Raw genomic sequence first — 22,269 nt, 5'->3', positions numbered from 1 at the left:
AACTAGAATCTGCAAGTCCCTCTCTACATTCAAATATCCCAACAAAGGGAGGTGTTTTTGTGTGCCATGACTTGTGCCCCAAGCTTGTCTCATTAAGCACATATTAAAATGTGTACCTATTTGCCTGCTACATCATCAACTCACTAACCCATCCATTCAAAGGCATCTTCCTTTGTGAGCCATGATGCTGGGTACTACAAGAGTTTTTAAAATAAATAATGGAAATGGAGGGGGAAGCAAATACGGAGAAACAATTGAAATGCGGAACAGCATTAGGAGAGCTGAGTAGGAGGAAAAACAAAGGTTATCAGGATTCAAAGAGGCTAATATTAAACGGAGTACTGCATGAAGAAAAGTAGGGAATACTTTATGAAGGATGAGAATGTGATTTTAGCTTTGATGAATGGCAGGCGGGCACTGGCAAAGAGCCATTGCGAGCGGGCACAGGGCTGTAAGTGGGGAAGTTCACTGATCAGCAGTTTGGTTGTTGGGAAGAGCATGGAGAGTGCAGTGGGGTGATGGACCCAGCTCAGATCAAAAGAGAAATCAGAGAACCCTATAGGAATCAAAGGTTAAAGTCAACCTGAAAGAAATTACCCTGTGTATGCTGTGGCTGGTGTGATGTGATGGACCAGGAGTCGGAAGACCTGCTTTAACCTGAGCTCTTGTCTTTTGGGGGTTCATTTTGCCTCTTTGGGCCTCATGTGTGTCCACTTGCATAAAACGGTGGTACTACTCTGCCTCCTTCATGGAGTCGTTATGAGGATTACATAATGCAAGTAATTGCTGATTTCCAGTGTGGATTGGTAGACCAGTTGGTTAAAGCTATGCTATTCAACTTTTGAGAACTCAGCACACTAAATAATTTTTAAAGTAAAATAGCCTTCAAAATTTTCTACAAACAATATTACTAGACCCACAGAGATCTAGAGCAAAAACAATTTAATCGTATATCCTAGCAGTGACAGTAATAAAAAGTACTTATTATTTTTTTACAACCCCCTTTAGATATGGCTGCTACTATCACCCCCAAATCAGAGAAAACAAACTTAGAGTGGGTGAGTCACTTGCCTGCAGTCATGGACTGGAACATAGTACAGCTGAGTCTATGCACTCTGGCGGTCAGACACGAACCCACATGCTTCACACCAGGCTGTACTGCTTTCAGATGAAGCAAGAGAGACACAACATTGCATATGGCTTTAATAAAAGAAAAAATGGGGGCATCTGGGTGACTCAGACGGTTAAGCGTCTGCCTTCTACTCAGGTCATGATTCTGGGGTCCTGCGATTGAGCCCCAAATCGGGCTCCCTGCTCAGTGGGGAGTCCTCTTCTCCCTCTTCCTCTGCCGTTCCTCTCACTAGTGTTCTCTCCCAAATAAATAAATAAATAAATAAATAAATAAATAAAATCTTTGAAAAAAAAAGAAAAGAAAAAATATGTACCTTCAGCGTCTATTATCCAGAAGAGTATTAGCTCAAAGAGACATAATTTTCAGTTCTCTCTTTTATTAAAAAAATACACAGAGGAAAACTATTTAATGTTATAACTCAATGAATTGAAATTAAAGATCCTACTTTTAGTTGACATTTTAGCACATACTTTAAAAATTATTTGCATATTTTTTATCTGATTATAAATTAAGGCAGGCTCATCATAGAAAATTGAAAAAATATTGAAAAGTATAAAGGAGACAATAAAAAACAACCAACAATCCCATGTTAACATCTTATTAAATGTCTTTCCAGTCTTCTTTTTTTTTTAAATTACTTTATTTATTTGAGAGAGAGAGAGAAGGAGGGGGTGGAGCAGAGGGAGAGGGAGAGAGACTCTCAAGCAGACTTTGTGCTAAACTCAGAGCCTGACTTGGGGCTCCATCTTATGAACCTGAGACCATGACCTGAGATGAAACCAAGAGTCAGATGCTTAGCCAACTGAGCCAGCCAGGTGCCCCATCTAGTCTTTTTTTTATGAGAAGATAATATTTTTAGGGTTTTCTGTCCCCAGTGAAATATGCTACGTTGTTAAGATTTGAAAATGTTTGCCTTTGAAGGTATAGGTTCCTTAGCAACAGAATTTTCACTCACTGCTAGCTTGTTTCCTATATTATATATAGTTAAATATTACATGTATAGTAATGTATAAAAATATATGAATAATATATATGTATACATGTCTAGCTCATTTAATTTTTACATATACCCATGGACAGCACCACCCATCTAAAAATATAAAACATTTACAATACCCCAGAAGGTTTACTTGTGTTACCTCCCTGTCCGTACTGCCCCCTCCCCAGGATTACTGTTGTCCTCATCTCTATCATCATTGATTGGCTTCATCTGTTTTTGAACTCTGTATAATTCACACATTATGATTTACCACATTGGTGCATATCTCAGTAGTTCATTTTCATTTCTATGTAGAATTCCAATAGAAGTGACGACGATTTATTCATCCGTTCTACTGTACTGAGTTCTTTCCAGTCTGAGGCTATAAATAAAGACGCTATAAATAGTTTTGCTTTGTTGGTGAACATAGCATGGATTTCTGTTGGGCATATACTCAAAAGTCGAATTGCTGGGTCATAGAGTGCACATGTGCTCTGTTTCAGTAGATACTGTCAGGCCATTTTTCTAAATGAGGCTATGCAATTGATACTTTTTTTAAAAAGATTTTATTCATTCATTTGAGAGAGAGAGAGCATGAACACAAGCAGGGGGAGCAGCAGAGGGAGAGGCGGAAGCAGGCTCCCCACTGAGCAATGAGCCCGATGCGGGACTCGATCCCAGGACCCTGGGATCATGACCCGAGCCGAAGGCAGATGCCCAACCAACTGAGCCACCCAGGCGTCCCTATATAATTTATACTCTTTTTTTTTTTTAAAGATTTTATTTATTTATTCGACAGAGATAGAGACAGCCAGCGAGAGAGGGAACACAAGCAGGGGGAGTGGGAGAGGAAGAAGCAGGCTCCTAGCGGAGGAGCCTGATGTGGGGCTCGATCCCACAACGCTGGGATCACGTCCTGAGCCGAAGGCAGACGCCTAACCAACTGAGCCACCCAGGCGTCCCTATATAATTTATACTCTTATTTATGAGAGTTCTAGTCACTCCACATCTACACCAACACACGTATTGCCAGCCTTTTTAATTTAAGCCATTTGACCCAGGTATATTGGTATCTCACTGAGGTCTTAATCTGTTGTTGTCTTTTTTAGTGTAGAGTTTAAAGCTGTGTTTACACTCTACTTTTTTTTTTTTTTAAGATTTTATTTATTTATTTGACAGAGAGAGACAGAGAGCACAAGCAGGGGGAGCAGCAGGCAGAGGGAGAAGCAGACTTCCTGCAGAGCAGGGAGCCCGATGTGGGACTGGATCCCAGGACCCCGGGATTATGACCTGAGCCAAAGGCAGACGCTTAACTGACTGAGCCACCCGGGCAGCCTGTCTTTTAATTATTTGGATACACACTTTAGTGAAATGCCTATTAAACACTTGCTCATTTTTAAACATTAGGTTTTACACCTGGATACAAGTCGTTCGTTGAATATATGTATTAAGAACATCTTCTCCCAATCTTTCATTCTGTTAGTCGTGCTTTTAATTAAACTACCAACTTTTTATAGGACAAAAAATAAACTATAGTCTTTACTGGTAGAAACAATAAATTCAGTAAGTTGTCATTTTTTAGTTTTGTTTGACATTAAGTTATCGATAGTTTTAATAAAATACAAAATTATTTCCCAAAGTTAGCATTCCTAAACTCAGACTGGGAACTGACAAGCAAATGTTGTTCCTTTATATAACAGTAAATATGGGTTAGCCTAAATACATTATGGCTGAATCAACAAACACAGAAAAGAATTTTCTGTTGGAAGAAGCATTATCAGGCACTTATCTGGGTTTTCATTACCCAAATTCCTTTAAAACATGGTTTTACAGAAAGGAAGTTTGTCATTACATGAAAGTATTCACTGATGAGGTGTATATTTATGAAATTGTTCCCCTTTCGCCCAAGTTCCCCAGCTTGGCTTGAATGACTATTCCTGATCAACCAGTCAAAATTTTTTTCAGTCTGTCTCTTACTGATGGTAGAATATTATAAACATCTGAAAACGCAAAGCAACTAGGTGGCAAAGTGAAGGTGCAATTCTTGCAAAAGGTGCAGGCTTTCATGAAATTAATGAAAATGATGTTGGAGAACTGCTCCAGTCTCATGTATAGTCATGTGTCAAGAGACTAAGTGAAAACCAAAGAAGTAAAAATACACAAAGAATCAGGTAAATTTACCTAAAGAAGAGAAAATGGGTAAAGATGATAGCACAATAAATGATTCCAAAATGTGCTGGTTTAAATATCAAAGAATGTCACAGATCCTTCTAGAAGACTGATTTTTTTAAAAAACTTACTTATTTACTTATTCATAAAAAACGATCCTCCTGGGGCGCCTGGGTGGCTCAGTCGTTAAGCGTCTGCCTTCGGCTCAGGGCGTGGTCCCAGGGTCCTGGGATCGAGCCCCGCATTGGGCTCCCTGCTCCGCTGAGAGCCTGCTTCTTCCTCTCCCACTCCCCCCGCTTGTGTTCCCTCTCTCGCTGGCTGTCTCTATCTCTGTCAAATAAATAAATAAAATCTTTAAAAAAAAGAGTGATCCTCTTTGATGGTGTTGCCCAGGGTAACATGAGCTAAAGGATGCTGTACTGTGCCATCCTATAATCTTGTCCAAGAAAATATATGTCCTCTCCACATCAGTCAGCTCCCCAACATTCTTTGGACTAGAAATTAGAGCATCATTACAACTAATTATAAAAATTCTGTTAACTTCATGGTAATTATTTTCATTATCTACCTTGAAATTTGCTGCTTATTATAATGATAAAAGGACTAATTCACTTCAGCTCTTTGCTGATACCACTTATGCTTAAATAACGAGTGCTTCTTACAACTCTGGTCTCTGTGAAGAACTCGAGAGATGTAATGCGCCTCTTGTATCCACACTGTTCCTCATTTTGCTGATCGTGTAATAGAAGCATAGAGCAGATGTGAGACCTACAAAAACCGCAGTGACAGTATTTGCATCCGTGTCTGTCTGACTCCAGAGTCTGTTCTTTTTAGATCAGAATGCTTCCTAGGACCTCAAGCATGGAAACAGACAGAAACCTAGGGTGATTCATTTTATTCTCCAATCCTCAGTCCTTTGCATGCAAAATGATGTTTGCACGCATTCTTACTCTTCTTAGGCAGCTACTAACACCAGTACTTCATGTTTGCATAAACTAAGCACCTCCGCTCCTCATTTGGTCTTTATTACCAGCTGGAGGTGATGGAGACGTGGGCAGGATGGAATCTCAGGCTCAGAAAGCTGAATGACTTGTCCAAGGACCCACAGCTCAAACACAGCAGTGCTCTGACCAGAATGATCTCCTTTAGACGACAGTGCATGCTCCTTTCTCTTTCTCACTCTGTCTCCTGGTGTGAACGGAGGGCGAGGGAAGTTAGAAGAGACATTTATGAACCAAATACATGGCCCTTGTGCTGTGACATTTTCCAGGTGAACAACTGTGGCATCTCCTTCCTGAGACGGCTGCCCACAGTAGCAAGAGGGAGGCTTTTTTTTTTCTTTTTCCAAAGATTTTATTTATTTATTTTGACAGCGAGAGACAGCCAGCAAGAGAGGGAACACAAGCAGGGGGAGTGGGAGAGGAAGAAGCAGACTCCTAGTGGAGAAGCCTGATGTGGGGCTCGATCCCAGAACGCCGGGATCACGCCCTGAGCCGAAGGCAGACGCTTAATGACTGCGCCACCCAGGCGCCCCGAGGGAGGCTTTAAGATCACAATTCTCCTCACTTTGGAGGCTGAATAAGGTTCTGGCTTTTGACTTCTGCAGTAGTGAGAAAACCAGCAAAAAGACCCCTCTCGTGTCTCCGTCCCATCTAGTGCACTCTGCAGGGGAACCAACAGAGGGCAGTTACCCAACACAGATCCTATGAAAATTCACAGTCTGAGTTATTTTCTTTGAAATGACGTTGTCTGTTTTACTTTCTATTCTTTTTTTTTTTTTTTTTTTTTTTTTTTTACAGTCTGCAGGTCTTTTATTTTCTTTACATTTATCATGCCATGAATTCATAGGGAATGGGTTCCAGCAGTTCGGGCTCCTTTCCACTGGTTCTCACAAAGTGTGCTTCTCTGGGGGGGGGGCAGGCTGGCGCTTTAGTTGCACCCAAGTACCTTTCTCTTTGGCTTCTTTCTTTTTCTGATCATTTTCCTTCACATGCTTCAGGAAGCTATCTCGGCTCTCCGAGTGTTTAATATGCTCAATGTGTACATTAATTTTCTCGGCAAGTGTCTTGCCCTTAACTTGCTGTTTACAGCAATGCCAATGGCATGCTGGGTAACATTGTAGACTCTTCCAGTCTTGCCATAGTAACATTTGTGGGGCCTTCCTTTTTGAACAGCGCCCACTCCCTTGATGTCCCCAACATCACCTTTCTTGTAGATTCGCATGTATGTGGCCCAAGGAACAACCCCATGTTTTCTGAAAGGCCTAGACAACATACAGCGGGTACCTCTCCTTTTTCCCTTTGTGTTGGTCATTTTGGCGAATTACTGGAAGATGGCGGTTCCGGCTGAAAAAAAGGCTACTTTCTATTCTTGAATTAAGTGCTCATTGTCCACGCCAGGGGGAGGTCACAACCACAGAAGCGACACAGCCAGGACTTGTAAACTCATTTCTCGTAGAACTCTAAGCTCTTTAAATTTATAAGATTTATTCTAATAAGCCCTGAAATTGATTGGACTTATCAATGCACACTCCCTCCTCCTCCTAATAATTTGTAATTACACAAAAAGTGACAGGGTCAAATTCTGGACGCAATGATAGGGTGGGGAAAAAGTACAAAATCTTTTGGTCTCGGGGTGCCTGGGTGACTTAGTCGGTTGAGCGTCTGACTCTTGATTTCGGCCCAGGTCATGATCTCAGGGTCGTGCTCAGGTCCAAGCTCTGCAGGGAGTCTTCTTGTCCCCCTGCTCCTCCCCCACCCCTCATCCCTGTGCTCACTTCCCTCCACCCCCAAATAAACAAATAAAATCTTGAAAAAAACAAAAACCTTTGATCTCACACAGCCTATGAAGGGAAGCCACAACTTGAAATAAAAACAAACTACTTCAAATACTCTTTCTGAGCTCATCTACACCCAAAGACAATTTTTAAAAACTATTATTATTACTCCTTTTCCCTTATCATGTTTATTAGGATCTCCTAATCTTTTTTCTTAGATTAATAAAGCTTTTGCTCAGTTTCTTAATTGAATATGAACATGCACTCTTATATTATCTTGAATTCATTTCAAAACTTATCTAAAACACCCCACCCAGTGCTTGGGAAATTCCAGAAGGATTTCCTGACAGTTGTAGTTGATTAGCTAAGCACGGGGTTGGTCACTCAAGGGAGCAGTTTCCAGTTGACTGTTCTCACCTAAGAGAACAGCAAGTTGGAAAAGACATTTCAGCAGCTTTAAGGATAGAGGCATGCAAGCTAGTATATATTAATTTTATATACATGAATATATATTATGTGGTGTATCTTCGTAGCTAGCTGTTCAAGTAATAATTCCTTACCTCCAGAGACCCCAAAGTGTAATTACAGCTATGACTTTCTTGTCTGCATTGTCCTTGGAGAGGAGGGAAGGCAGGAATGAGGAAGGGCGGGAAGGAGGGAGAAACTGAAGCTGAGGTCCCTCAGAGGTCACTCGGTGAATTTGGCCCAGTGAACAGGAACACCTGCTTGTTAGTCTTTGACTTGTGGCAAAACCTACAAACAAAACTTCCACACACACGGCCTTGACTGCCTCGGAGTCACTTAGAATAGATTTACGCAAAGTTCTCGAGCCTCCTTAATTTTAAGGAGAAATAATAAATCCTTCCTTGGTCTTTGTTGTGCTTAGAACAAAGCCAGCATGATAATCATATTCCCAGGGGTATGTGGAGAAAGTTTTCTCAGAGTTCCAGAATCTTCCCATCATAGCACACACCAACACACACGCACATTATGGCTCAGAACCATGTCCCTGGGAGGCCCGGTGTCACTGGGCAGGAAAGGAAATGGGGGCACCTCTGTCTGGCCTCTGCACCTCTGCCCATCTATTGGTCACCTCAACTAAGAAAGACAAAAGACTTTAAGGAAAGTTCACCAGTAGAGGCCTTGGAGGCCTCAGGGGTGCAGGGAGGGGGGTTGTGCCTCGATGGCTCAGTCAGTAGAGCACGGAACTCCTGATCTTGGGGTCGTGAGTTCAAGCCCCATGCTGGGCATATGGGTCACTTTAAGAAAGAAAGAACGAAAGAAAGAAAGAAATTTAAAAAACAGAAAGAAAAGAAAATCTACTGGGATACTTAGTGGATAGACCTGATGTTTTCTTTCCTTTCGTATTTCAGTATTATCCTCAGAACCTCTGTCAGGCCCCAGGTAGTCGCTGTTGCTCAGATCTCAAGCGAGTCCGGTCTCTTATGGCATCAAATCCGGGAGTCTGGAAGCTCTGCTCCCGCACCAGAGCAGGGAAGAGAGTGGCAGCTGGAACCAGGAAAAGCACTGACTAACTCTTCCCTCATCCTACCCCAGCAAACAGGGGGAAAGCTGTCTTCTCTGAATGTAACGCTGTGCCTGTCCTGTCAGGATTCACCTTACCTTATTTTGTGTGTGTGGGGGCAGGAGGGGTCGCGCTAACAAGGATTCAGGTCTGTTTAAAAGCTATGTCCTCAACCCCCAAGGTTCTCTCTGGAGAATGATTTTTATTTCAAACAAATAAAAGTACACTGGGGAGAATAAGCACATATATTTCATTTGTAAAGAAGAAATGCAAAATATGTTTTTCTGTTTTTTACTTTAGAAAATGACTGGACTGTATCTTTGCAGTTGTTTTATCTTACAGCGAACACATTTAAGAGATATGTATGGAGGGCACGTATTGCACGGAGCACTGGGTGTTATACGCAACTAATGAATCATGGAACTTTACATCAGAAACCAGGGATGTACTGTGTGGTGACTAACATAATATAATAAAAAATATTATTATTTAAAAAAAGAGATATTTTTCTTTTGCTGAGACCTACATCCTTTTTCTGTGTTTTCATTTTCTTCCTCTCTTTAATTTTCCTCTTTTCATCTTGAATGTTCCTGTTTCTGAAAATAGACTCGGGAAAAGAAAAGAAAGAAAAAGGCTACGTGTATGCTGATACTTTTCAGACTTCCAGAATGCGTTTATATGGGTGTAAAAATGTAGAAGGATATAAGTCTGAGCATGCCTAGATTAGCTGGCCAAGTTTTCCTTAAATATTCTCAGTTTAAGCAGAGAGGGATCATTGTACTAAAGGTTGAGATCCTAGAAGGGACCCAAAAACAAAAACAAAAACCCGCCCAGGATACTATCTCATGCTGGATTCACTAATGCCATCCTTGGGTGCTTTTATGAGGTGCCTTCTTAACTGTGTGAATATCAGTGTGTGTTTTTATTCACTGCACACTTCCTTGCCAAATTTCAAGTAGATATCTGATTTCCTAGAATTCACCGTGTTTGAGAGTAGTGTTAAGTTTCCTTTTACTTAGTTCTTTCACTTTTGCTTTACACCAAGTGGAATCATAAACAGAGTTGAAAGGATTTTTAAGCCTCTCCTTTTACACAGACAGAAAATTAGAACCAGTGGCTTGCCTTTCCCAGCACCACATGGTACTCTTTTTTTTTTTTTTAATGTCTTTACTCTGGTTTTATAGTTTAGGGGAAAATCCATATTATTCTATTAGTTGATTAAAGTTTAGATTGATAACTACACTAGAAACTATCTCAAGTATATTAAGCAAGACAGTCATCCAGGAACAAAAAATACATTCAAAGCACAATTCAGATCAGTGTGATCAGTGTCTCCCTCTCAATTAGACATGCTATTCAAAATATTTAATAACTGGCGGAATGCAGGTGCTGACTCATTGGTGTGAACACTAGCTGTAAATACCTGGCTTGGCTGGGATGAGCACTGGGGAGAATTCACTGTCTGGGGAATGTCCTACATTAGTCTATTTCCAGTCGGTGTGGGTTTTGATGCCTGGGGGGTTCACCAGGAGCTCTATTTTTGCAGGGTTTTGGCTTCTTGGGTAACAGGCTTGGGGTCTCTCTGGCAGCCTGTTTCCTTTAAAGTCTATTAGCCTCTGTCTATTTATATTTATTCAACTCGACAGATCTTGACTAGTTATGGTTCTTGAATCAAGAGCTAAATCTGAGGGATTCTGTAACATAGCAACAAGTTCTTTTTTGTTGTAGTTTAAGAGAGAGCACGTATGAAAGGACACACTAGAGTGGGGGAGGGGGGCAGAGGGAGAGGGAGAGAGAGAATCTCAAGCAGACTCCCCACTGAGTGTGGCTCCTGATGCAGGGCTCCATGTCACAACCCTGAGATCGTGACCCGGACCAAAGCCAAGATATGGCCGCTTAACCGACTAAGCCAGCCAGGTGCCCCACGTAGCAGCAGGTCCGAATGCTTCATCCATTCTGTAAGTTTTCAGCATTCAACTTGACAGCAGGCCTTTTGACTGTGAAAAACTATATCAAGAAGAGCTATAGAATAGTTCACCTTCCCTTTGCCCCAAGTTACATGTCTTAGAGTGGTTTTTACAATGGAGGTGATTGTCATCCTTGCCAATAAAAAGAACCCCAAAGCATGTGTTTGGGGCTGTCCACGTCTCAGTCTCATATCCAGCCACATTTCCTCTTATTGCTTCCTCTACCTTTACCTTTGTGCAGAGATTCCAGCTTTTTAACTCTGCAAAACTCAAGTCCAGCAGCCACTCAACCATATTGGATTTGTGGCTATAGAAAAATGTATCTTTCTTAGAAAAACTGTATTTTCCTTCCTCCCTGTCTCTCAGGCAGGCCACATTTGATAGAAACTTGTCACCTGTATAACTTTACCAAAGTTTGTAAGAAGTAGTCAACACACCCTAATTTCCTGATATCTTTCCACCAACCCCCCCCCCCCCCAAATCAAGGCTTGGTACAAGCATATACTCTGATTTTTTTTTTTTTTAAGAGGGAAAATATTTGCAAAAGGCATCCCTGATAACAAGTTGTTATCCAAAGTATACAAAGAACTCTTTAATCAATATAAGAAAACAAACAAACTTTTGGAAATGGGCAAAGACCTGACCTGACCCCCCACCAGAGGAGATACCCAGAGAGCAAATAAGCATATGAGAAGATGGTCAACATCCCATGTCTTTGGAGAATTGCAAGTTAAAATAACAATGAGATACCACTACCAAAATCCAAAACACTGAGAACACCAAATGCTGGCGAGGACATGGAGCAACAGGAACTCTCATTCATTGTGGGTAGGATTGCAAAACAGCACAGCCACTTTGGAAGACAGCTTGGCAGTTCCTTACAAAACTAAACAGACTTTATCGTACGATCCAGCCGGCACACTCCTTAGTATCCACCCAAATGAATTAAAACCTATGTCCACACAAAATCCTGCACACAGATGTTTATAGCAATTTTATTCATAATTGCCAAGACCTTGAAGTAATCAAGATGTCTTCCAGTAGATGAATGGATGGATAAATAAAATGGTACATCCAGACAATGGCGTATTTATTATTCAAGTATTAAAAAGAAATGAGCTATCAAGCCATGAAAAGACATAGAGGAAACTTAAATGTATATTACTAAGTAAAGGAAGCCAGTTGGAAAAGCCAGTCATACTTACTGTATGATTCTAATTATATGATTTTCTGGAAAAGGGAAAACAGTAGAGACAGTAAAAAGTGGTTACAGGGGATTAGGAGGAGGGAAGGGGGAAGAGGTGGAGCACAGAGGAGTCTTAGGGCAGTAAAACTATTCTCCATGCTACCATAATAGTGGACACATGTCATTATACATTTGCCAAAGTCCACAGACCCTGTGGCTCTGTGACGGAATGAACTCCACGGTAATACAGGGACTCCGGGTCATAAGGATGTGCCCGTATAGGTTTATCAGTTATAACAAGTGAACCACCCTGGGGTAGGACCTTGATAGTGGGGGAATTTGTGCATGTGTGGGGGCAGGAGATATATAACAACTCTCTCTACTTTCTGCTCAGTTTTGCTGTGAATCTAAAACTTCTTTAAAAAAGTAAAGTCTACTTAAAAGAGATGGCAAGAGTTGAGCTAGTTGTTTCTGCTATCACCTATCAGGCATCATTCCTTCTCAGCCAGGACAGGAGGGTTTTCACTGCCCTGTGATTCATGTGGTCTTGCACAAGTCCATAATTTAGGGTCTGTTTCATGTCAAACCTCATTTCCATAGACTAATTTTCAGAGTAGTTAAGACCTTTCAAGTCATTCAGAAATCCAACTCAAACTGGCTCAATCAAAAATGAGACTGTATTGACTATGTAACTAGAAAGTGTAAGAATAGGCTGGATTGGGGCATAACTGAAACCAAGTGCTTAAAAGATGTAGTTGGACCTCTCTCTGTCTCTTTTGTTTCTGTCTCTGTCTCTCTCCACTTCCAAACCCACGTTGATCTCAATCTCACAAGGGCTCGCTCTCTCCGTGTGCAGGCTATATGGATACCAGCATCTCTGGACTTATATCACACTGGTTGCAACAGTTGGAAAGAAGAATGATCCTTTCTCAGCAAAAAAAAATAACTAGTGTATCAAAGTTTCTGTTTTGCTTTGGATGAGGCTGAAAGATAAAGAAAGGTAGTAACTCACTTCTCAGGGTTAGGAGTTTCACTTAGCAATGTTCAGGCATGGGAATGTTTCAAACCTTTGGCAATCTGAATTGTTCACCAAGACTTCACCTTTTGCATGTAGGCAAAGTGTTACACAGGCAGAAAAATCTAGTCACTAGTTCATATGCGGGGGAAAGTTTGGGGTGATTGAAGTCCTTCAAAGAGTCTGGAAAAATCCATTGCATGTGATTATTCATAAGGCAGCTTTTGAAATGAAGTCACTATGTCCGAAATGGTATTTGATGGTTTCACATTCAATATTATAGCTGATAAACGAAAGATAGACCTCCGTGGAACGTGAAAGCCATTCACAGTATCACTTTTGTAGCATCTAGGGGAGTTTGAATTAATGAGATATATAGGCCCTAGAGGGTAACTAAAATCTTTATCCCACTTAGGAAGAAACGGCATCATTGACGTATAAAGCAAAACTAGTTACATGACTGACCCATCCACAGTTAGGTTCCTTGTCAACTAAAATTATGTAACTGATTTTGTTCCTTCTGATGTATTTTAATACAGTTTGATTACCAAGAGGAAGCAAGCTTCCTTTTGAAGTTTAATTCTATTGCAGGAACAAACAGAAACTGTTTCCTTTTACTTTTTTTTTTTTTTTTTTTAGGTTATCACTTTTGCTACTTTGTGGTTTTGCTAAGAAGTCACTCGAGGTAGAAGAAGGCTGGTTATATTTGTATTTCTGCTCTTGAGCGAATTCTCTTTAGAAGTTCTTCAGATAATCAAGTATGTAGTTATAATGTAATTTTCATTTATTTGCAATAGTAAAAATTTATGAGGATTCATCCTTCATGAAAACATACAATAAAGTCTCCTCACTTTCTGTATATGATCATTTTACATGATGATTGACATACCAGACCCCATGCTCTGTATCCTTCTTATGGCCATTGTTTCTTTTTACCCATTTTGTCACACTTTTATGTTCATTGGTTGAAAGCTGGACATGAAAAGGCTTCATCGAATCTGTGCTCAGAATTGCGGCAAGGTAAAACTGAAGATCCATCTGAACAATGGTCAAGACAGAAAAGAACTGAAAATATAAAATGAGCCCATGTGAACTAAGGGAAGAAAGGACATGGATATTTACGGAGTAGTTACGGATAGTTACGGAGTAGTTTACTACCCATGTACTTAGTTACACAGATACACAGTAGGTACACAGTAATCACATGGGGGGTGTTATCTCTGGAGATACAGATGTATCTATATATATCTTTTTAAAATAATTTCAAGGTTAAATAACTTTCTCAAGGTCATCCAGCTTGTAAGTGGTATTTTGTTTGACTCCAGAGGAGTTCCTTTACCAGTCAGCCTCAGGAAGAACAATCAGTTTACCTTATTTAAAACTCTTTGGGATATCTTTTGTGCATTCTGTGCATTCTAATTTATTCTGCCTTGTTAGAAGGTGATTTCTCTAGTAAAACGGACTGGGGGCCAGAAGAACCATTATTTGGCTAATCAATTTCTTGAGACCAGGAAGAGTGAAAGGTTTTGCTCAATAACCCAAGAGGCAGACATCCTGGGAACCCATAAGTATAATGCAAAGGATAGTAGGGAGCAGCTCATAAAACTGTAAATGGTCATGCAAATATCATTATCCAGTTATAATTTTTTCTTGCCCAAGCACCCTCGAAGGAACAGGTCGTGAAATTCAATGTTACAAACTGTAGGTAGGGAAGGGGACATTTGAGGCATTTTGTTTTTAAGTCGAAAGTAAAGAGCAACGACCAGCTGAAACAATATAATGGAGCAAGGCCTGCAACAGAGAAGCCATTGGAACAAGGGGCAGCCAGGACTGGCTGAACAAAGAGGGACTGTTGAAACCCGTGTGTGGCCTTATTGCCAGTCACGGGAGACACATGGCTCTACCACACTTTGCTATTATGATCATATCAATAACGGCCATGTTAATAATACTTTATCATAGGTGTTTTTGATATATTACTTCATATTCTCAAAACAACACTGCAAGGTTAGTATTGGCCTCTTAGAGCAAGGATCAGTGAAGTTCAGAAAGGCAAAGCAACCCAGCAAAAATTACAGCTGGGCTGGATGCCACCCAGGTCCTGGGCTATTTGACTCCTCAGTCCCTGCTCTTTACACAACTATGCAAAGCAGAACACACATGTTAAATGTGTGGTTTTTCACTTAGTATATAATAGGGCACTCAATAAATTTTAGTTCTATTCTTCCTGCCTGTGACTTGCCTGTTGGAAAGAACTTCTGGCCCTGTTTTACTCTTGGGTCTGACTGTCAGCCATCTGTATTACTATCTTATTGCTGCTCAAATTTAATGGTTTAAAACATCACAGAGTTATCATCTTACATTCCTGGAGGTCAGAAGTTCAAAATCGATCTCACTGGCCTAAAATCAAGATGGTGGCAAGACCGGTTCCTTCTTGAGGCTGTAGGAGAGAATCTTTTGCCTTCTCCAGCTTCTAGAAGCCGCCTGCATTCCTTGGCTTGTGGCCTCACATCGCCTCTCCTTACTCTCCCCCTGCTTCTGTCAGCCCATCATCAGGACTCCTGCCCCCGGCCTCTCTCTTGTTAAACTCTTTGATTGCACCAGACTCACCTGGATAATTCAGGATATGCTCCTTAACTCAAGAGCCTTCATTTAATCCCACCTACAAAATCCCTTTTGCCGAGTCAAGTCACATGCTCACAGTTTTGGGGAATTAGAACATGAACATCTTGGAGGGGCCACTTTTAGCCCATCACACCATCTCTCTCTGTTTCACCCTTCACTGGATGGCCATGCTCTGCCTCAGGGTAGAACACAGTACGAGTGGGGTCAAGGCTAAAAAGCAGGTAAGGTTACCCAGGGAAGAAACCAGTGCACGATTCGAGGTAACAGAGCAGACACCACACACACCAAGTTCAAGTGGTACAGCATTGAATAGCAAGAGGAGAGAATGCGTGCAAAGGAGAGAAAGTGTGCAAAGGACTGCTATGTGCCAGTCCCCCACGTCCAGCTATTTCATGCTGCTGAAGGCCTGCCTCTGACCCCACCCCTGTGAGGTCTGGCATGCAGAAAACTGGAGGTGTGCCTGCCCCACTGACACAGGCATTTGGCAGAACAGAGGAGGACACACTGAGTCTGAAAGCTGTTCTCCCACAGGACAATAAGCCCAGTACAGGTGCAGAGGTTCCCTGTCTCGTGGTAAGAAAGTATCCCAGGCACGAGATCCATTCTTCTATGGCGCAGTGGGGGCCAAAGGACTGCATGCACCGCGCTGCCTTTCCCAACACTTTTTTTCCCCATCCCCCTTCCCTGGTTTGGGAGCTATAACCAAGAAGTATAGGAATCGCTTCAATTCCTACCACACCCTCAAAACCATCTACAACTCTCAGATACCTGTTTTTTCAAGGAACACTCTCCCAGGTGTTCACCTTCTTCCTTCTGCCCTTCTCCTCCCCGCCAGTGTTGTTGCTAAGGGCTTCATACTATGCATCCTCCCAGATAGACCTCTCCAGCCAGGAGTCCCCAGAGCGATCATAGGCTCAGGTTGTGAACGACATAACCCTAGGGGTGCCATTCATATAATAGATATTACAGATTTGTATATTTTTTACATCAATTTTCCAACAGATGGAAGTGTCTTGAGAAAAGAGTTCCTATTTCTGATCTGCACAAGGGTGTGGTGCTGGCAGGCAGGGGCTCTGCTCTGCCCTGAGAAGAAGAAAAGCAGCTCAGGCAAGAGGGGAGCAGGGGAAAGAAAGCCTCATCACAAAGAAAGATAGTTCTCGTAAAGAGTTCCTTCCCTGCTTGCTCAAGGGACTAGGCTGAAGGATGTTTAAAAAAAAAAAAAAAACAATTATCACTTGAAGATACCAAGTAGATTGGGAAGTCAAGCCACCTCCTATTCTGAAATTTTGAGTTGAAGATCTCCATTTTCACAGTATTTTGTAATATGTCTTAGTCTTGGGAGATTTGGAACAATTCCTATCAAAATCCAGCAGAAGTGATTGCAGGATGAGAAACAGTGATAAGCTAAAGTCTTGCTTATATTTTTTTGCTTCCTTTTTTCCCTCCAAGGCTGCCTAAACTGGGCTCTAATCCTGCACTGTATTCAGTTCAAAAAGCTCTGTCATCTAAAGGTGGAAAGGAAAATGGGCTTTTTGTCTGTCCATCTATCTGCCTAGCTTCTGTGTTATTCCACCTCATGTATTTTCTGTAAGATCTGTAAGAAGAATGGTGTCCAGCTTGCATCCCTAGGCAAAAACTTCCCGCTATGGACATACCTAGTGCACAAATTGGAAGGGAGCCCCACCTACGTTCATGTGTGCTGGACCATTATGGTCACCAATCTGTGAAATATTTTAAAATTTGGAATAGATAAACAGAAATGACTTCAAAGGGTAGTTTCCCTTTGATAGATTTTGAAATATCTAAGAAAATCATGGGAAATGTTCTTCTTGCCTAGATTTGGGGTGTGTGTGTGTGATTAGGGGAGATAAGGCTTACTACCAAATACCCAAGACTTCACTGAAGACCTTGAGAAGAAATCTCAGTGGGCATCTCTTCAACCACCTGTAAAGTCCCTCTGGAAAATGGCTCTGGTCTCTACCCCACTCCACCCTTGACAGGAGCCTAAATCTCCTATTCAGTTAGGCTTCTTTCCTCCTCCGCCTTCTAAACCCCCTAGACCTCCCTGTACTGAATACTCAAGAGCTTCCCAGGTAATCATGCAATTGCTTCAAAATAAGATTGAGCCTTTGAGACACACTACAAAACTGCACTCCCAAAACTCTCAGGAAGCCCCGGTCTTAGAAATAATGGATTCACTATCTGGGACATTTTTTTTTTTTAAAGATTTTATTTATTTGACAGAGATAGAGACAGCCAGCGAGAGAGGGAACACAAGCAGGGGGAGTGGGAGAGGAAGAAGCAGGCTCCCAGCGGAGGAGCCCGATGTGGGACTCGATCCCGGAACGCCGGGATCACGCCCTGAGCCGGAGGCAGACGCTTTAACGACTGCGCTACCCAGGCGCCCCCACTATCTGGGACATTTTATCTCCATAGCTGGAAATTAGAAAATGAAGTAGCCGTGTCCTCAGAGTAAGCCTAGACTGGGAACAGTAAAAAATAGAGCCATTGGTTGTATCAAAGACTTTGAATCTAGCAAGCAGCATTGATACTGAAATTTGAATGAATATAACTGGAAGTACTTTGCTCTTAAATGTGAAGTAATCTGTTTTGTAGATTCAAAAAACCTTTCCACAGGAGCCTAGGCATAATAGTAACATACTTTTTGATTATCAACTAGTGAAAGGAGCATTGTTTGGCCCAGCTTGAATTCACGCATTCCATGAGTAATCTAAACTTACACATACCATTCATTTAGTAACTGCTGATGAATCATACGGTGGCTTAAGTGAAACTCACACACAGAACTTTGGATGCTCAGTGAGTGACTTCTTCCCTCCTGTCTCTTAAGAGACTTTCGTTTTCTCCTGAAAAAGAAACTAAAAGCTTCTAAAACTGAGGATGCTCACCTATGAGCCTATTAACAACCTCAAATTGAAAGGGAACAGAAACAATCATACATTAGATAAGTGTTTCTGTCACATGTAGAAATGAGCACGTGGGAGTGACTTTAGGCCAAAATCAGTTGGCTATACGTCCATACTGAGGTGTATTCTGAGGACGGAAAGAACAGAAAGAAACCCTGAACTTTGTCCTCTTCTCTTATTGTTTGGATTAATGGGGTTACTGTTTAAGAATTATTTTCTTTTTATTGTTGGGTAAAATGAGCAGTAATCTTTTGTTTAAAAAATCAAGATTTTTCAGCATAAGAGAAATGGAGGTACCATTATGGACAGTAATTTCAGTAAGACCACAATGTTAGAACTCAGAAATATCAGTATAAACTCATGCCTTGAGAGAGAAAAAAATACATCTTTCCTGGGACTATCCACTAAGATTGTTTACTTACGGTGGCGTCCCAGAGGGGGCACACTTAGTTTGTATGCTCAGCACACATATTATGGTTTATAATTCCATCTTTCCACAAAAACAGACCAGGACTCCTTGGAAAAGGAGCCAGTTCCATGTCTGGGCCTAAGAAGGTACAAGAGGCAGAAGATAGAAAAGGTTTCAAAAATTAATCTGCGTAGGTGGTTTTTAAAATTTTTTTTCTTTTTCTTTAAAAAGATTTATTTATTTATTTATCTATTTATTTATTTATTTATTTGAGAGAGAGAGAGAGAACGAGTGGGAGAGGGGCAGAGGGAGAGGGAGAGAGAGAATCTCCAGCAGACTCCCCACTGAGTGTGGAGCCCGATGTGGGGCTGGATCTCATGACCCTGAGATCATGACCTGAGTCAGATGCTCAACCAGCTGAGCCACTTAGGTGCCCCTCAAATTATTTTTCATTTTGATGGAATTTCAGTCTTGCAAAGAAGTTGCAGGATTACTACTATCAAGACTACCAAATGCTCTTTATCCAGATTTCCCAAATGTTAATATTTTAGTATCTTTGCTTTATTTTTATCTCAGTCAATATATATTCTGAAAAGTTTGGAAATAAGTTGCAGGCATGACACCCCCTTACTACTAAATGCTTTAGTACATTCTTTTATATAATTACACAACAATTAACATTTAACAATTAACAGGAAATCAACATTGACACAATTCCATTATCTAATATATAGATCTTATTCAGAGATGGCCATTTATTCCAATAACGTTCTTTATAATAAATGAAAACCTTGGGTCGTGCATTGCATTCAATTATCATGTCTTTTAAGTCTCCATTATTCTGGAACAGTTCCTCGGACTTTCTGCGTTTCAGGACATCAACATTTTTTTAAAAAAGATTTTATTTATTTATTTGACAGAGATAGAGACAGCCAGCGAGAGAGGGAACACAAGCAGGGGGAGTGGGAGAGGAAGAAGCAGGCTCATAGCAGAGGAGCCTGATGTGGGGCTCGATCCCATAACGCCGGGATCACGCTCTGAGCCGAAGGCAGACGCTTAACCGCTGTGCCACCCAGGCGCCCCTGGACATCAACATTTTTAAAGCATATCAACCAGTTATTTTGCAGAATGTCCCTCAGTTTGGGTTTGTCTGATGTTGCCTCACCATTAGATTCAACTTGTCTTTGGCAGGAATCACTCAAGTGTTGCTGTGTCTTCTCAGTGCATTGAACCAGCAGTCACGTGATGTTGATTTCTCCCTAATGGATGAGGTGAACTTTGGCCCCTTGGCTAAAGTTGTATGGTAGAGGACTGTTTCTGCATATTTCTTGGTTACTTTCAACTTGCTTTGTTGGGGCTTTGGAAGAAGACAACTAATTCACATTTGTTAGGAACTAAAAGTAAAAAATTAGAATACTTTCTAATTCCAGCAGAGATTATATATGAGAAAGCATTATATAAACTGGAAAAGCACTTAAATTAATATAAAGGTTTGTTTTTATTTTTAGCAATGATTCCACTATAACATTTCCCAGGAAAAGTGATTTAATATGTAAAAAAGCTAAGCCTCTCAGCTTTTGCATCTGAGTTTTGTCAGGGAAAACAATCACATGAAAGTAGCATCAATCCAAAGTCAAATGCCTTAGAAGTCCCAATGAAGAATAACTTCTGTTTTTCCTCAACGTCTTATGATCTCAGCTCATTTGACTACCCCTTGGATAAACTACTTAGAGTCTCTGAGTTTTAAATTTTTCCTTCTTTGAGAGAGAGAGAGACAGAAAGAGGGGGGAGAAAGGGGAGGGTGGAAGGAACAGAGAGCGGGGGGAGGGAGAGAGGGAGGGAGAGAAACCACTCCAGTGGCAGAAGAGTTGGGAAGAACAGATAGAAAAGGCGATGCGCTTGGCATAATGCATAATGCTTGGCAAAGTCAACGTAAACAAGAAGACAAATTATTGTGAAAGTGGTCTGTATCAGTATTCCCTGTGGGCCCCCATGAGGCAGGTGGGATAGGTATTTGTTATTATTTCCATTTTAGAGGTGGTCACTGTCTCCAAGATCACATAAACCAAGCCAGAAGTGGGGCTGGTACCTGCTTTGGGGTTACTATTTATTACTCTTTCTTCTACATATGGCCATAACCTTGCATTTGCTGCTTGGAGAACTCACTCTATGTTTAAATGAATATCCAGTTTTGCTTGCATTTCTTAATGATTCTGCTCAGACCAAAATGTGATCATGTAAAAGATAATAAGAGCCTCTATTTAAGATCCCGGAAGCCATTTTGTTCTGTTATCTCCTGTGTTTAAAAGAAAGTTCCCAGGAGCATGAAAGGTGACTTGCATGTGACTGCAAAACAAAGTTATCTATCACTGTCATAGGCATCGGCATTAAACATTTCTCTAATTTGAATTCAAGGGCGTTCTCACCAATCATGCTGCCGGAATGCAAAGCAACATTTCTTTTACCCAGCACAACCTCCACTTGACCGATGACCATAAAAAAAGTATGATTCATTCCGTTGAAAATGTATTACCTTGAAAAGCCCCCTGGAGAGACCAATAAGTCTCTCTCTGTGGCATTCTGTTTTCTAATTGCAAGTTCACTTTAACCAAACAGTTTCTCAGATCTAGATCTTTAACTTATGAATACACTTGCTCAAATGTGAAGAAAATTTATGACTTCTCTTTAGTTGGCCATTTTCTGTGCTTTGGTGTTATGTAACCCAGAAATCAAAAGGAATCAGAACATTGCCAAATAAACAACTTAAATTGCTTAATACCTTGAAAAGGGCCCAATTAGTAGGAAAGAATGCCAATAGGAGGCTTCCAAGGCAGTGTCTGTTCTCAGAACTTTCCTTGGCTCAGGGAATCCAGGAGCAGGGCAGCAAACCCACCCTCACTCCTACCCCCAGACTGCATCCTTCCTCCCACCGCCCTCTCTTGGTCTCTCTCCGCTTTCTGTTTCCTGACTCCCGCATGTTCTGAAGAAACAATGTAACATGAATTTTAAAAGTAAAAGGTTAATGCTGACAAGTCAATCTTAAAATAACTTTTGAGAAAAACCCGCTTTGCTCTTCTTAAATGTAAATGCAGATTATACTGTGGTTGTTATCTGTCCTTATTTAGCAACTCAGGACCGTGATCATCAGGGTGCGGAATTAACTCATACTGACTTGGTTTTCGTCACCAAAGGTAGCCTGTGGCCAAACTGTAAAATGGGTAAAGTTTTGCTTCATTTCCTCCATCTCACAAATATGTTTTTTCTTTTTTTTAAGATTTTATTTATTTATTTGACAGAGACAGCCAGCGAGAGAGGGAACACAAGCAGGGAGAGTGGGAGAGGAAGAAGCAGACTCCCAGTGGAGGAGCCTGATGTGGGGCTCGATCCCAGGACCTTGGGATCACGCCCTGAGCCGAAGGCAGACGCTTAACCGCTGTGCCACGCAGGCGCCCCCACAAATATGTTTTTGATTTTCCCCTTAGGATTCTGGGTTTTCAGGTTGTACAGATTTTTTTCAGTCAGTGGTGTAAAGCATTCTGACAAACATCCCCAGACCCAG

General features: G+C 41.2%; 1 pseudogene; it reads right to left on the bottom strand.

The window, feature by feature from the left end:
* Nucleotides 1–6,082: 6,082 nt before the first annotated feature.
* LOC113255003 (60S ribosomal protein L21-like) lies at nt 6,083–6,645 on the bottom strand (annotated as a pseudogene).
* Nucleotides 6,646–22,269: the final 15,624 nt, after the last annotated feature.

Source organism: Ursus arctos, unplaced genomic scaffold (assembly GCF_023065955.2).
Source record: "Ursus arctos isolate Adak ecotype North America unplaced genomic scaffold, UrsArc2.0 scaffold_4, whole genome shotgun sequence".
Classification (NCBI taxonomy): Eukaryota; Metazoa; Chordata; class Mammalia; order Carnivora; family Ursidae; genus Ursus; species Ursus arctos.
The sequence above is the reverse complement of the archived record's forward strand: the minus strand, read 5'-3'. Positions and strand labels throughout refer to the sequence as shown.